The sequence below is a fragment of the Monodelphis domestica genome, chromosome 2 (assembly GCF_027887165.1).
Source record: "Monodelphis domestica isolate mMonDom1 chromosome 2, mMonDom1.pri, whole genome shotgun sequence".
NCBI lineage: Eukaryota > Metazoa > Chordata > Mammalia > Didelphimorphia > Didelphidae > Monodelphis > Monodelphis domestica.
The window spans coordinates 438,168,015-438,185,832 of NC_077228.1; positions in this window are offsets into that span (position 1 = coordinate 438,168,015).

Consider the following 17,818-nt stretch of genomic DNA (forward strand, 5'->3'; position numbering starts at 1 on the left):
GATGGAGGGTAAGGGTTTTACAAAAAGAAAAAGACACAAGTAAGGCAATGATTAAAGGAAACACCTTAAAGAGACCCAAAGATAAAAATGCACAGGAACATCATTACTAAATTCCATAGTCCCCAGGTTAAGGGGAAAAAAAACTACAAACAAGAAGAAAAAAATTTAGATACTGTGGTGCTACAGTCAGACTAATACAAGACTTAGCAACCACAACATTAAAAGAATGCAGGACATGGAATATAGCATTTCACAGAGCAAAAGAATTGGGCTTATAAACAAGAATAACATATGCAGCAAAGGTGAGCATAATTATAAAAGGGGAAAAAATGTAATAAAGGAGCTTCAACTATTCCTGGAAGAAAACCCAGAACTCAGCAGAAAATTTGATGTATGACATAAATCTAAAACATATGAAGGTAATGAAAAACTATTCATAAACAACCCATAAACAACCTCTCAGAACTAGATAAACTCTAACCAAAAATGAATAAGAAAGATGGTAAGGAGATGAATAGAGCCTTAGATAAGTGAAATCTGATATCTAGAAAGCCTACACACACCTGCATGCAGTTAGTAGAACTGCTAAGCCTAAGCATATACATAATCTAAATGTAGTTTCTGGTGAGATAATAATGGCTTAGAGAGAAAAAAAATATTCTGCAAAAGTCTTACTTCAACATTTATCTTACTATGGAGGTATTAATGCATCTCTGAGGGGTAGTAGCACTGGAACAAAAATTCCACTGGGTATGCCTAAGCTGGAAAAATTTGTTTGAGAAAGAATATGGTCTTGGCAACAGATTGTCTCAGTTGCCTAAGGACCAATCTAGCAAAATGTGGTCCTGGTGATATATATTACCTGAGAGCTAAAGTGATTAAATTAAATGTTGATAAGAACATGGAGAAACAGATCTAATATTACATTTCTAGAGCAGCTGTGAATTTTTTTTTTTTTTAGAAAACAGGAAGGAAATATATATTAAGACCTGTAAAGCTGTTCATGCTCATTGATCTAGTGATCCCATTACAAAGGGTAGGCCCTAAAAGCATTATTGTTAGGATAAAAAGCTGTTTATGTATGAAAATATTCATGGGGCTTTGTTATGACAAAATAACAGGAAATAACACAAATGCAATGAAATGAGAGAAATGGTTAAATAGATTATAATATTTGAATGTAATGGGTTGTATTATGTTATTAGAAATGACAAATATTGGATATATGAAGATAATAAGGGAAATATATGAAGAGGCAAAAAGAGAAGAAAAGAGAACAAGAATAATTACGATTTTTAAAATAGCCACAAAATCAAGAGAAATAAGTATCCAAATAAAACAAATCCAAACTCTATTTTCTATACATATATAATTTACATATTTTAATAAACAATGTGGAGTTTGTGGTTTTGCATGTAACTTTTTTATGCATTTGTTTCATTAAATGATTTTTGGGGGTCAAGAAAAAAAGAAAACATTTTATCAAATTCCCACAATGAAAAAAATATGGATCTAAAACCCAGACCAGGGACAGATAAAGTAGAAAACTGTCAGAATAGCACTAGCAGGAAGAAGAAATGGAAAGAAAACCACCACTTAAAATAACAGGAAAATTCATTAAGTATCTGGGAGTTTACCTACCAAGAAAATACATAAGAAATAATTTTTATAGTCATAAAATAAGATTAAAATAATTAGAGCAATATTTGTATTCGTAGTAGCAGTATATTGCTTAATAAATCCAAGAACATGATTTCCTTAAGAAGGAACATTTTATTTGAAAAGAACTGATGAGAAAACTGAATAGTAGCTTGAAAAAAGATTTGTTCAGATTGCTTTATACTATGTTCCATATCTAGATTTTGCAAATGGATAAAAGAATTTCACATAAAAATAAAATTCAAAAGTTTGATACCCAAATATGGTTAGGGAAAGAATTATTAGCTAATCTTGGTTAGAAGAGATTTTGAAAGGCAAAACAGAATCATCACAATAATGAAAAATTAGAAAGATTTTGTACAAATAAACAATATCAATGCCATTAGAATAAGAGCATACAAATTGAGTGAAAATTTCCCTTAAACATCTCTGATAAAAGTCTGATATCTAAAACCAGTAGGTAATTGACATGATTCTATAAGATTGAACCATTTCCTAATATATAAATGGTCAAGTTGTGGACTAATTGTTTTCAAAAGTAGATATCTGAAAAAAAAAAAATAGACATCTGAACTACCAAAAAGAGTAAGGCAAATGAACTAATGGAAAATAAAGTAAGCATAACCAGGAAAACAACATATATGATTATTGACAACAGAAATGGAAATAAAAACAAGAATAAAACAATTGAAACTCAGTGCTGCAAAATTACAATGACCTAGGTTGGCTAAAGAAGAGTTGTGACCAGTTACCTTCTATCACTTCTTTGTTGGCATTGGGTACTATGGGCATGGAATGCTACATATAATGGCAGCCTTTTTCAGTATGTTGGTTTGTTTTGTTCAACTGTTCTTTGTCCACTTTTTTGACAAAATGGGAAATATAAGTGGTGTATAAGCAAAATATTTCAATAATTTTTAAATAACTTCATTTGTATAAATATTTATATCTATACCATCTAAAACAGCAAAAAAACTATAAAAACTGGTATATGCAGTATTGAAATATTATTGTATTATAAGGCATGACAAATATGAAGGATTAGGAGAAACATCATAAGATATATATAAAATTATAGAGTAATACATAAAGCCAAGTCAAAAAAATATTACAGTATTTAATAACTATAATAATGTAAATGAGGACAAGATCAAAAGGCAACAAAACTCAAGTTAGGTATAAATCCCAATGTTGATACCAAATCATTGTAGTATACATCATTCCTGGGTATTAACAAAAGATAAATGACAAAAGCAGAAAAAGAGATGCCTGTCAATTGTAATCACAGTGCTAGGTAGCTTTGTTGAACTGTTTTCAAGAATGTACATTATAGAGGGATTTGTTAAAGAGAAGGGATCCTTAACCCTTTTTGTGTTATGGACTCCTGTGGCCATATTGTAAAACTATGGACTCTTTCTCAAAATAATGCTGTTAAAAAAAAAAAGATAGAATACATAGGATTACAAAGGAAACTAATTGTAATGAAGTATTTCCAAATTATCCAAATATTTTTAAAGCAAAATTCATGGATCCTTGATAAAGAACCTCCACCATAGAGGGCATTTTTTTGAGATGTTTGCTGTGTAAAAACAAGATAGGCCATTTTTAAAAATTAAAATCAAATCTACCTCTAAATATTAAGGTTTAATCATCACAATAATTGCATAATGACCTAGAACTCCAGAAAAACTCATTGAAATCCACAGTAATTAAAAAAGAAGAAGAAGAAGAAGAAGAAGAAGAAAGAAGAAGAAGAAGAAGAAGAAGAAGAAGAAGAAGAAGAAGAAGAAGAAGAAGAAGAAGAAGAAGAAGAAGAAGAAGAAGAAGAAGAAGAAGAAGAAGAAGAAGAAGAAGAAGAAGAAGAAGAAGAAGAAGAAGAAGAAGAAGAAGAAGAAGAAGAAGAAGAAGAAGAAGAAGAAGAAGAAGAAGAAGAAGAAGAAGAAGAAGAAGAAGAAGAAGAAGAAGAAGAAGAAGAAGAAGAAGAAGAAGAAGAAGAAGAAGAAGAAGAAGAAGAAGAAGAAGAAGAAGAAGAAGAAGAAGAAGAAGAAGAAGAAGAAGAAGAAGAAGAAGAAGAAGAATCCAAATAGCAATACACTGAAGGGGGAAAAAATAGAAGAAAAAAATCTATATTGTCCAGGCTATAATTTTCAGCTGATAGACAATTCAGTTAGTCTATTGATATTAATGCTTGGTGTCACCATGGACCTCCAAAGCCCCACTATTCTTTGTGAGCCAGCACCGGAGTTACATGGAGAAACAAAAACTTAGGCTTATAGTTTGATGGGGGTGGCAGACTGAATGAAAGATCCTGGCTCATATGGAACGTAAGAATGTGTCATAAGTATGCATCCAGTAAGAGAAAAAAGTCTCTTTAAAGCCTTGGAGAGCAGAATCCCAGATCTGCAGTAGGAAAAGTCACTGTATCCTGTGTTGCTCCCCAGGCCATACCTCACAGTCGAATGCACAAAGGAATGGACACAAGTGTCTGCCCCAGAAGTTTATAAGAAATAGAATTAAGTCAGTAAAGTCTAGACTTTCACAGAGAGAATGAACAATCTCAGACCCACCTAGAACAGGGCATTTCCCCCACAACAAATCTGCTTTTAAACAAGTGCTCTAGCTGCCCAAGTGAGCAGCCCAAATAAAAATAGTATTGTACCTTACCGTATTCTTCTTCGGCTATCACTTCTCCCTGTGGGCTTGAGGAGGAGAAACTACTGTTTAAAAAAATGCTCTCCTTTGCTTTTATCTGTCCCCATGCTACTTCCCCCGCCCCCCCTCACCCCCCACCCCCACCCCGGCCCTTTGGGGGAAAATTCTCTTCCTCTTCCTTTCTTGGTGATTTTCCTTTCTTTTTGTGGTCTCTTTATAAGAGTTTCCCTGTACCAAAGCCATGCTATAGTTCCTTCTTTTGAGGAACAAATGAAAGCTACAAAGCCTAGTAGGCTATGAGAGTCCAGATCATTACTGACCACACACACACACACACCTGATTATGAACAATTATTTGGCCCAGAACAAACAGAAAGAGGTAACCTTAGATTATTTTTGTGAAATTTGGAGATAATTTCTATCATCCAAAGCTGTTCAGTATCACCAAAACTCATCTCTTTATCATTATCCTCTCAGTGATGCAATGTGGCTGCATATCACAGAACATCATGATCTCAGAAGAATCAAAATGATAAGTAGGACACAAAGGCCAAAGGAAAGATTCATGGTGCAGATAAGGAGATTGTAACATACTACCTATAGTGAATGACATTTGAGAAGTTTTGTAAAAGACATTAGGAAGGACTTTCTAGAAAAGAAAGGGTGCTGATTATTCAATAAGAATGAAAGATAATAGCCCTTCTCCTCAATCCCTCCCTTCCTCCCTCTCTCTAATTCTCTCAAATTCTCTCTCTTCTTCTTTCTCTCCCTCTGTCTCTCTGTCTCTGTCTCTGTCTCTCTGTCTCTCTCTGTCTCTGTCTTTTTTTTTTCTCTCTCTCCCCCACTTAGGGTTAGCTTATTCACCCAACCTACATTCACTATGGAATGTTAGAGCATATCTCCATAAAAACATATTCACCTCTCAGGATCCTTGTGGTAATCTTTCTGAGAGATGAGGGAATGTACCATACTGCTAATCATTGTACCTCCTGAGCCCCCACTGGTGCACTTCCCATTTGTACAAAATCTTAAACACAAAATAATGACTAAACTGTGAGACAAAAGCAAAAATAGTGATAGCATATCCCAATAGATGACAAAGCAGGTATCATGAAAATGGTCTACAAATAACTCTCAGTTATATTCTTCCACCAAAACAAGCAGTATCAGTGAAGAAGAGTGGCCATATGCTTATAGAAACCTAACAGAAAGGCTCATGAATAGGTAAAACAATAAACCCAGACAACTCACAACTTTGGACCTCGAGCCTTGATGTCCTTAGTCTTATTAAAGAGCAGCCTGCACCCCCTGCTTGGCAAAAGCACTTCTCTGGTATCTCCTCCCTTTCTGGTCCTCATACATAGTTCACTTGTTGGGCAAAGCCTTTTCTCTGCTACTCTTGGGTTGCTAAAGCAGTGTCAAGCTGTTTTAGCACATAGTTAAGAGAGTGTTGTGCTTCTTTAGCAAAAATATATCCGTGTCATATACTGGAATCTGAAATTTGCCAAGCTAATTAGTTCTACACTCTATGTATTATGAGGGGTTTCCCCCTCTCAAACCATAGAGGGCAGTAAAGGTCAACATTGCCAAGCCCCTGAGGGGTTTCCCCTCTTTCAAACTGGACATCCAAGCTTTCTCCCAGCCAATTCTTCAAAAAGCTGAGGATCATGTTTATTCTATTCAAGCCTCATCAAAGCAATGCTTCTTCTTCAATCAACACCACTCACAGCAAAGCAAGCAAAGTCTGCCTTTCACTTTTTTGTTTCTCCCTCTTGAGCCAGGGAGGACAGAAAGGGCCACCAAGGCAAACTCTGGAGAATTTTCCCCTCTCAAAGGCAAGCTGTAAATGGCGCCCAATCAACACTTCACTCAGGATTCTTCTTTCCTCCAACTAACTCTAAGCCACTTTAAGGCTCTCCTCCAATCAAACAGCTATGTTCATCCTCTGTAAAGCTTGCCTATCAGCTGAGCTCATCTTCAGTAAGTTTTGTTTCTATAATCATCCTATATCCCCATAACTGTTGTCTGAATTATGTTTCAGTTAAAACCTTAAAAATGATTACATGTAAATGAACTGTTGGACAACAGAGACTTGCTACCCTCTCCATCATAAGTCAAGGCTTTTGCCTCTGAAGGAGATTGAACTCCCTCTGGACCTCCCTGAACTGCCTATGTCTCTCCTCTGGCATTTTTATCTGATGCTCATCTCTTATTGATTTAATTTGTGTTGCACACCAAAGAATTTTCTTCCCCATTCAGCAAAAAATGTCCATGTAACAAAGGGGGAGTACATCTTCGACTGAAGACTGATGGAAAAAATATGGACAAGAATTACCCAGGACAAATGATAGGGGGGGAGGGGGAGAGTGAGAAGATTAATGGAAGGGGCAGCCAAATTGATAATTATTCATATTTTCACTTGTCTTATGTCTTTCTTCGCTAAACACTACGTTCCTTGAGGGCAGGGCCACATACCACTCTGGATAGCAGCAGTTTCAAACTTTTCTTATCTTTGAACTTATCTGTCAATAAAAAAAATTTTTGAACACACTCAAAACACATGCATATATTTACAAAATATACACATGTTGTTCAGTCTTTTTTTGTTGTTGTTGTATCTGACTCTGTGACCCATTTGGAGTTTTCTTGGCACAGATACTCAAGTGGTTCACCATTTCCTTGTCTAGCTCATTTTATAGATGAGGAAAATATGGCAAATAGGGTTAAGTGACTTGCCCAGAATCACATAATTAGTAAGTGTCCGTGTCCAGATTTGAACTCAGGAAGATGAACCTACTTGGGTCTAGGCCTCTCCACTCTGCCACTTAGTTGCCCAAATATACAGGTATAATTTAATTACTATATTATAAATATGATATATATATATATAGACACTAGAAAAGAATGGTATGAAGATAAAATAAGCAATACTACTGAAAATTGCTTTAACATAAAAAATTTTATCCTCTAAAATAATTAATAAAAACATTTTAGTAAGAGTGTTGTGACTGAATATGCTTCATTCTTTTTTAAAATCTTGGTTTAAGAGTGGGTAATATAAAGCAAAGTGTAGTTCTAAATACTTTATCCCAGTATGTGGTTTTAACAGCTGTCATAAGAGAAAATATACCCAAAAGAATCACAGGATCACAGATTTATAGCTGGAAGGGGACTCAGAGATCACTGAGTCCAACCCTCTCATTTTATAAATGATGAAACTAGAATCCAGAAAAATGAATTGATTTGCCTAAGGTCACACAAACAGTAAAGGGCAGATCTAAGATTCATCATTATATAACCTAGTTGTCAAACCCTAACCCTTGACAAATAAGACCAAGTTCAGTCTTTTTCAAAATTAAAATTTATTTATTTGTTATAGGAAAATAACCAGGTAACTCATTTCCTCTGTCTGCTTCCCCCATTAGAGAAGGCACCATTTGGCAAAAAGATATGTATATAGATAAAACTATGTTTTGCTTATTTCTATTTAGCAGTTCTTTCCCTAGAGGTGGACATACACAAATTATTCTTCAAACAATAATTCTGTAGCCGATTATATAATGTTCTCTTGGTTCTGCTTGGATAATATAATCTTATAATCACCCAAGGTTTTAACTTGGAACATGAATGGCTTATGTCCTTGAAAGTATGCTCAGATGCCCCTGCAAATTGTTCAGAGGAACAAAAGTTTTAAACATTGAGCAGATTTATTTAAGACGATAAAGAACAGGGGGCAGCTAGGTGACTCAGTGGACTAAAAGCCAGGCTTAGAGATGGGTAATCCTGGGTTCAAATTTAGCCTCAAACACTTCCTAGCTGTGACCCCAGGCAAGTCACTTGACCCCCATTGTCTAGCCTCTACCACTCCTCTGCCTTGGAACCAATACACAGTATTGATTCCAAGATGGAAGGTAAGGGTTTAAAAAAAAAAGACAATAAAGAACATACCAAAGCACTTAGTAAAGCAACCCTCCCCAGAGGTTCAGCTCGGTCCCCACAAACTCATTATGCCACATTTAGTACTATTGATGAACTATGAAAAAAGTCACAGTCTTGTTTGCAAGTCTACATTTGTCTTGTCAGGTACAACTATAGTTTAGTAAGTCTGACCCCAGCAGTTCTCAAGGGTTTCACTTCTATGGTCTATGGTCCTGGAATCTCCCCTTACTCTCTTGCCATGGCTCTCTGTCTTCTCCATGGTCTCTCCATCTCTCTCACGTGGTATCCCAAGCTACTGTCTAATTTCACACCTTCATGTTCTCTCTTCCATGCTCCACCAGTCTGGAAGCTCTAACTCAATACTTTTTGTGCATGAATCCTTCCTGTGTATCACCACCCCCAATGTACTGGAGGACAAAGGGAAGAGAATAGGACGGAGAGGTTTACTTCATCTGTTATTGCTGTATGTCTACCAAAATTATGTTTAATTTGAAATCATTCACATTTTCCAACCTGAAGACAAGGAATGAGCTACATACTGAATAATTTCATGACCATAATCCTAAATATCCATTGAAAAGTGGAAAGAGAAAAAATATGGCTAAATATAAATTCGGAACTATGAGAAACATTTATTTTGCCTAGAGAAAAGACGGCTGAAGGGTGAGTCAATGACAATCTTTGTCTTCATTTATATGAAGACATATTGACATAGGCGAACTTTATCCTGGAAGAAGTTATAATAGTGAAAATGGGCTTAAATTGGAAAGAAAAAAATGGTGGCTGGCTCTAAGAATTATTTAGACAAGTTTCAAAAGATATTGGAGAGCTTCTTTACCTGGAAAAAATATGGCCAAAAGAACAAATCCCCTCCAATGTGAATGTTTTAGATGTATTCCTTTCTGCATGCAGAAGGATAAGCTAGATTGTTAACAATGTGAAAAGAGTTTTGATCAACACAGTCGCCATCTAAGATTTGAGAGGACAAATGATGGAGCACACTACTTTTTTAACAGAGGCAATGGAAAAGGAACATCTATTTTTGGGACATGACCACTAAGGGAATTTGTTTTGCTTCACCACACATTTTTAAACAAATTTTGTCTTCTTTCCTCCCCCCAATTTTGCTGGGGGGGAGGGGAGGAGTTGGGGTAGAAAAAATAGATTTCTGTCCATTAAAAAAATTACAATTAATGACTTCCCAAACCACCTACCTTATATGTCCTTCTTTATCACCACTAAAATAAAAACAAAAACTTTCCATCATATGCAGAGCCTTTGAAACCACAATACTAACCTGCTTTATTCCTGTCATATTTTTATGTAACTTGAGTTGGGAGGGAACACCAGATAGAATCTCCTTCAGGGAGACTTTCTACATCTCTTCTCCTTTCACTTCTTTCTTTCCTATGCCTGCAAATAGCCTCAACCAAGACATAGAAGGATCCATTTGTATCACTTCTGATCCAAGCAAACCAGTCATGAGGACATTGTGAAAACTCTGCCTAGTAAAAGACAAGCACATAAATTCATTGTTGTAAAAACCATTAATTGATACACTCTTTCTCAAAAACAAATTGAAACTCAACCAAAAAAAGTGATTAAATTATTCACATCCTGTGACCCATCATTACCACAACTAAACATATTACCACAAAGAGGTTAAAGGAAAGATCTCTGTATGTAAATATTCATGTCAGCATATTTTTGTAGTACTAAAATACTAAAAATAAAGTGAGCACCTATTGGTTTCATAATGCTGAACAAATTATAAAATGTAAATGTAATGAACACTGTTATGTTTTGAGATATAACAAATTTTTTAAATTCCCAGAAATTTGGAGGGACTTGTTTGACCCAGGAGGACAATATATATAATTACAATTAAAGTCATATAACACTAGATGGTATTAGAATTAAGCTAAATTGATCAATTAACCAATATTTATTAAGCATCTACCATGTGTCAGAAGCTATGCTATATGATGGGAATACAAGTACAAAGGATTCCTACTTATATGGAATTTACATTCTACTGTAGGAATTAACAAGGTACATACATTGTGTGTCCCCAAAGTCTAGTGTATAAATATATTCCCAATAAATTCAAATTTGCTAAATACAAGAGAGTTTGGAAAGGAAGACAATAATCGTTGGGGGGAGGTGGTCAGAAAAGTTCCATAAAGAGGGTGATGCAGGAACTGATCTTTGATGGAAGAGAAGGCTTCTATGAAGCAGAGGTGAAGAAAAAATACATATCGGGCATAAAGAATGCCAAGTTGAGTAATTAAGTGCCATGTGTGAAGAAAAGAGAGAGAAGACCAATTTAACTGGATCACAGATGGTAAGCAGTGTACAATAGATGTCTTTTAAAATAGGTTGTGGTCAAGTTGTGAGAGTCTTTAAAAGCCAGAGAGAACATTTATATTTTTAGCCTACAGACAATAATAGATGAATGCAATGACAAGTAATGATGGCATATGCCTTTCTCCTGTCTGTAGGAAAGTGATGGATTATGGATGTGGTGGGAAGGCTAGGTTAACAGACATGGTCAAGGCTAGGTTAACAGACATGGTCAATGGGACAATCTCTTTTGCTTCACTTTCTTCTTTGTTACAAGGTAGTGTTCTGGAAGGTATGAATACTGAGATGTAACAGTAATACTTCTAAAGTATGAATAAAATTTTTTTTGAAACTATATTCAATTCTCTGGGTAGAGTTTGGAGCAGTTACCAAAGCGTTCTTTCTTCTTTGGACCCAATGATGGGTCCTCTCTGGGAACCTCATCTTAATAGTATCACAGCCTCTTCCCTCACATTTTGGACCAGAGTTTTAGATTACCTGGAGATTTTTCCTGAATCACCAAAGTGAATAAATTAAAATTTAAGGATTATGGCTCTAGATGATCTCTGATGTTCTTTGTCTTTGTTAGAGACCATGAGGTTTGAACCTAGTATCTGTTGAACACTTTCTTATCTATTTCAAAAATTTTTCTTTGAACTTTGAGAACCAGTAGTCCAGTCTCAAATCTGATGAGAAGGCATTATATGGAAGAGCAGCTAGCATTAGCCAACCATGAGGAAGAGAATTATTTTCACAAGAACTATTTTCCTTTAGATAGTAAAGTAGCTAATATTCAACATAGAAGCCTATGACTTAAAATATTTGATTTCCTATTAAACAGATCTCAACACATGTATTCAGAAAGAGTGATTCATAATTATTTTTTCTTCTCTTGTCAAAATTCTCTCCTATTTCTTCTTTTAAAAGTCTGATAAAAAAAATGAATTTACATTGTACTTGGCTAAATTCCAGGCTAACTTCTCCAGCAACCAGGAACACACAGCTACTAATAGTTATCTAAGTTAAATGAAAAGAACAACAGTCACAAAAGCAACCTCCTCTGAAATCTTTTTATTTTGTCCTAAACCTTTCTTCTGGTCTATCCTCAGATCTTGGAGCATTATTAAATGATCATGCTATTGATTTTAGTGCTTAGCACTGGTTAAAATTGAGTGACTTGAAACCTTACTGGCTAAAATCCACTCTTTTTCTAAAGGACAGCTTTAATGGGATAAGGTGTATTTTGAGTTCTTTTCCATTACCATTCTTCATAACTGAGATTTGAACCTCCTGAAAATAGGACAGGTGGGAAATAGGACACAGATTTTGACATATCTCTCATACTTAAATTTGGCAAGGCTTCTATTTCTGGTCCCCATCTTGGGAAAATTTATAATTAATGGTGTATTCTGCCATTAGGATAGAACCTGCTTGCCTCATTTCTACCTTCAAAATCCAAATTTCTAAGAGTCTTGACCTTTAAAAATAATTTCACTTACTTCCAGTCTTATCCTATCTAGGTTATTTACTCATGAAGTTGAAACATTGAGCAATCAGAGGCTATAGTGTGAATTTTCAATGCTAGTTGCTGACTCTTTTGAGAATATGGGACTTCACCTTACCCTTAAAATACTGAACTCATGCCAAAATGAAAGAACTGTTTGAGTTGTTACAGTCATCAGGAGTCAAACTTTTTAGTTTAAAACATCATTGTGAGTAATTGAAGGGATAACCATAGACTCATGGAATTTAGAGCTAGAAAAGACCTTAGTGGTCATTTAGGCTAAACTCTTTATTTTATAGGTAACCAAATATTCAAACAGAAATGTCCTTTTTCAAGGACACACAAGTAGTGAGCCTGAGTGTCTTAGGAAGAACAGGAGGCCTAGGTCAATAGTTAGCCCAAAGAAAAAGAATACTGGTACATGTATCCATCCCCCTAGGTTGGAGCTTAGCTCCTGATCACTATGGCTTAACAGGGAAGGAGTACCCTGAGCATTATATCTAAGGATCCACTCCCCCTTCCCACCAAATGGCAGTTCTCCAATGAACACACATGGCAAATGACAAATAAACCTATTCATCCAAGCCAAAAGCAAAGAGAATTCAGAGAAAGTCAACAGATAAGAATATATACCAGACAATACCCAGAGCAAATGAGTGTACCATTGGAAGCAAAATATATCAATTCTGAGTCCCAGATCTCACATAAGGGGAAATTCCCCAAAGTCTCTACTGTAAGTGAGCCAGGGAGGAGGATATGATTGAGGTGCTGACTTCTCTCTATGTCAGCTTCCTTCTTCCTGTCTTTCTCTCTCTTCAGGGACTTGAAGAAGGTTGAGAATCACATGTCTTACATGTAAAACCCAGTGGATTTGCTTGTTGGCTATGGGAGGGGGATGGGAGAAGGGGAAGGAAAGAACATGAATCATGTAACCATGGAAAAATATTCTAAATTAATCAATTAAATAAAAATTTTCAAATCATGAAAAAAAAAAAAGAATCATGTCTTCTTTCTCAAAGCTAGAAGCCAGGAGCACACTTTCATTCTTCACCCAAGCTCTCACCTAATCTGGTCCAATGAACAGGCATAGAGCATTGAGTAATCAGTCTCCAACATGGAGGAGAGTTTTATGCAAATAGTTTTGAAGCTCACACCATTAGAGTCAAAAGGCTTCCAATCTGTTCATTCTTTGCTACCCTAGAAGTTCTAGAAGCCCTCACAGCCCTAAGAGTTTCAATTTTAGAATCTGTTTGGGAGAGTTATAGGATCAATCATAAAACTAACCAGTCACTCAACAACCCCCAGGGAAGGTATTTTAACCTGCTACTGCTACCCCAGAACCTCAGGGTCCCAACTAGCTAGATAGTCTGTGAAATATAAAACCTAGACTGGCTATCCCTAATGCATACTTTGATCACAAGTATTTATGTGCTCACAGACCATGGCAACAATTATAAACAGAACCAGGCTTAGAAACCACCATCAATAATGGGGGGATAGAAAACTAGAACATCTTGGGAATTTTTTCAACTTCACCTAAAGTGTTAAGGAAGGAGGGATGGAAGGAAGAGTTTACTATCATTAGACCCTTCATGTAATTGGGTTGCTGCAGTTCCATCTGCCTGCCTTGGATGATGACAGGGGTAGCTCCAAAGAGAGCCTGGCTGCTTTCCATGCCATTGGACAGTTGCTGCCTTGCTTCCCCATTTCTCCAGCAGTGGCTATAATTTCTGTCTTGCCTACATTTTCTGCCAGCCTGAGTTCTTCTTCTATTCAACTTTCTTATACTTCCAGACCCACAACCCCAAATCTGGAGTGATGTTTCCTTAGTCTTCTCTTGGGAGGAGAGAAAACTAAAGCAAAGGGCCAAAATTCCCAAAACGCTTGACTGACATTCACAACATTTGTCTCAGTGAAGCCCTAGCCCTAGCTGTACCTGTGGGATGTTATATATCACAGAAATAATTCCATTTTATTCATGAACCCCACCTTATTTTGCCATTTTTTTTTATTTGATGGGCATCTACTTTGTTTTCAGTCCTTTGCCACTACAAAAAAAATGTTCTGCTACTCACCAATATTCTGGAGAATATGGATCCTTCCCCTTGGTCATTGACCATTACAGGAAAGATCACGTGTGTTGAAATATATGGTGATAATATACAAAATGAGATTACAAAGCACATCAGTTTGGAGTTGATTAACTTTTGATATTGAAAAAAAAAAAGCTTCTCTATTTTACAAAAATTCCTTAACAAAAAATCCCCAAAACATCCTTAGCTCCAAAAATAAAACTTCCTTCACAAACTCTCTTATCATCTACACATACAGAAGCCCATCTATTCCATTAAATTACTTCTTCATGTAGTTCAAACATCACCAAAAACTTGAGTCAATAAGATAATACTTAAGGAAGAAGGCAAGGTGGCCATGGCTATAAGGACAAGGGAGAGTCTCAGACAATTGCTTTAGGACCTCTAACTTTGATCAGTCACCATTTCCTACCTTTGACCTATTCGAGTTCTCTCGATTGCCCTTCTGTGCCTTTAGAATCATTTTGTATTTCCTTTATATGTGATTTGTTTTTATTTATCACTTTAATGATTCTTTCTAAGACAATAAAAGTCTCCTGAGGGCAGGAACTTTTTAATTTTTGTCTTTGTATTCTCCAGCCATGTAATCAACATTTTTTTAGAAAACCTTTATCATCTGTTTTAGAATCAATACTGTATATTACTTCCAAGGCAGAGGAGTGATAAGGGCTAGGCAAGGAGGGTTAAGTGATTTGCCCAGGGTCACACAGCTAGGAAGTATCTGGGGCCAGCTTTGAACCTGTCTCTAGCGCTGACTTTCAATCCACTGAGCCATGGAGCTACCCCTTACAGAAGATAAAAGTTAAAAACAACAACAATAACAACAAACTGAAGGCAACTAAGTGATCTCTTGAGCTAGGAGATGGGAAGCCCTGAGTTCAAATTTGACCTCAGATATTTCCCAGTTGTGTGACCCTGGGCAAATCTCATCTGTCTGTCTCAGTTTTCTCCTCTGTAAAATAACATCTACCTCCCAGAATTGTGAGGATCACATGAGATATATGTAAAACACTTGGAATAGTGCCTGGAACACTTTAATTAGTGCTTTATTTTTCCTTTCTTCCCTCTATTTGTTGAATAAATAGAAATACAAATATATGAATGAATGAACAAATTGTCATGCTACATTTCTCTCCAGCCACAAATTAACTACCTAGTTGTAGGAGGGGCTAGTGAAGAGTAAAATTAGTTGATGTTTCCATCTACAATCCTAACTGATTAAGGATAATAAGAAGAACTCAAGAGAATGAAGACTCCTAAGGAGCATAGTTTATTTATAAACAACAATCCACACACAGCCATCTCTATACTAGGCAACAGAGAATTGAGAAGAGCTGCCTTTCCATTCAATCTCAAATTCTGAGTAATTAAATTCAACAAGTTGGAATTATCCCAAAGCGAATTTTGATCCAGACCACAAAAAGCGATGGGCCATGATTTTAAAGTGCTTCTTTAACTATATAAACAGTTATACACATGCGGAAGGTACTAGTCTACACACGCAGAAGGCAGTGCTAAGAAAATAGCTCACCCTTCCTATCAGTGTCTCCCCCATCCTACAAGGGTATCTGTTGATATTGCCTATTACTTATCAATTACTTGTATTCCAAGGGATACTAATTTTTTTTTAAACCCTTACCTTCTGTCATACTGTGTATTGGCTCCAAGGCAGAAGAGTGGTAAGGGCTAGGCAATGGGGTCAAGTGACTTGCCCAGGGTCACACAGCTGAGAAGTGTCTGAGGCCAGACTTGAACCTAGGACCTCCTGTCTCTAGGTCTGACTCTCAATCCACTGAGCCACCCAGCTGCCCCTCAAGGGATACTAATTTAAGAATAGTAGGTATAACTAATGCCCAAGCTGGCTGAGCTGTCATCCTCCTGCTTTTGTTCTCCAGGTCTTTTCTTGTTCTCCTCTCCCTATTTTCCTCTGTCTTCTGGCTTCCCTCCTTTTCTTCCTACTTAAGGCTTGCCCAGGAGATCACTCCTTTCTGATCTCTCGAAGGGCATAGAGGAGGACAGATTGAAGACCTTTAGGCAGGGGAAGTCCTATCCATTGGGCAAGGACATACCAAGCACAGAACAAGGGACTTCCGTCCTTTGCCTGCCAAGGTAATAGAGGAAAGGGAACCAGCTAGGTCTAGTCTGTACTTGCTTTTCAGTTAGGCTGCTTGCTAAATTCCTGGTCACCCTCATTTCAATGATCTTTGGTGCCCCCGGAGGCAAGCAGCACACCTGAATTGTAAAGCTGCAGATGGGTTGAGTTCAAAGTTTGATTTTCAACTTTTAAAGCCCTCAATAAATTAGGACAAAGGTAGCTGGAATACAGCCTCTTGCCCGATGTTCCTCGGGGACTATTAAGATTGGCTAGGCAATCTGCTCTTGAGAAACCAGGTGTAACAAGACCTGGGTGGAGGGGCCAGGGTGTTGTTTGTGGAACTTTCTCCTTCTCTGTGACATATGCCAGAGTCTCTCAGGAGCAGGCTTTAACATTTGCCACAAACCCTGCCTGCTTGAGAACCAAGTGCTTTTCGTGTTACCCACCTCCTGACAAAGAGCTGTATGGGCTCAGGACAGAATGAGACACATTTGGGGATATAAACAACGTGTGAATTTGTTTCTCTTAACTGTTAATTTGTTACAGGGCTTTTGTTTTTCGTTTTTGATGAGGGGGATTTAAGGGGGAAGAAGACCCTTAAACCCAGAACTAGGGTTGCCAAGAAAAAAAAAGGGAAAAAGAAAAGGCAGTCATTGACATTTTTTTCAGGGCATAGAAGAGTAAAAAAGGAAGGCAAGAAGGAAGCACAGACAAGCAGGAGAGCTTTGAAAGTTAAATGCTGAATTAATTATATACTTAAAAGAAAAGCAATTCTATATAAGAGATTCACAGTTTCTTATGTATAAACATATACACACATACAACTATCCTCATTTTCAATTCTACTTGTATGGAAGCACTCATTTTATTGTTATTAAATTCAGAATGAAAATAAATAAAACTCAGAGAGAGAAGAAGAGGAGAGTTTAAAATTTTTTGTTGTTACTCTACAAGACACCAAGCACACAACCAATCCTTATTTACTAGTGAAACAAATAAATGAGGGGGAATGCATCTGTGTCAGTCCAAGGCATAAGGTTTAGTTATTTTATACCTTACTCATTTTGAAGCCTATCTATTTCTGCTCAAGGAAAAATGATATATTTATCTTTCAAATGCTTAACAGCAAGATAAGAGGAAAGAAAGAACAATAGAAGGATTTGCTAAATGTTTACTATATGCCAGGCATTATGGAAAGGGTTAAGTTGCAATTATGAGCAATAAAGAAAGGTAGTCCTTGCCCTTGAGGAGTATGGTCACGGAAGAAAACGTAACTCAAAAAGGAGCTGAAAAAATTTAGGGTGTTGAGGAACACATGGTTTTTAAGTCTAAAACTTGGAATTTCCTTCCTTAGGTCAATAATGAAGACTGGCCTGCCTCTACCTGCCCAAACAAATATATGCTCTTATAGAAACTTACCTTTGAGAGAAGGGGGCAGGCCTTATACAGGGAAATTCTAGGTTGAGAAGGCCATAGACATAATTGGTTCAGTTTCTTAAGGTTCGAAGTCCCTAGCCAATGAGGGGAGTTCCA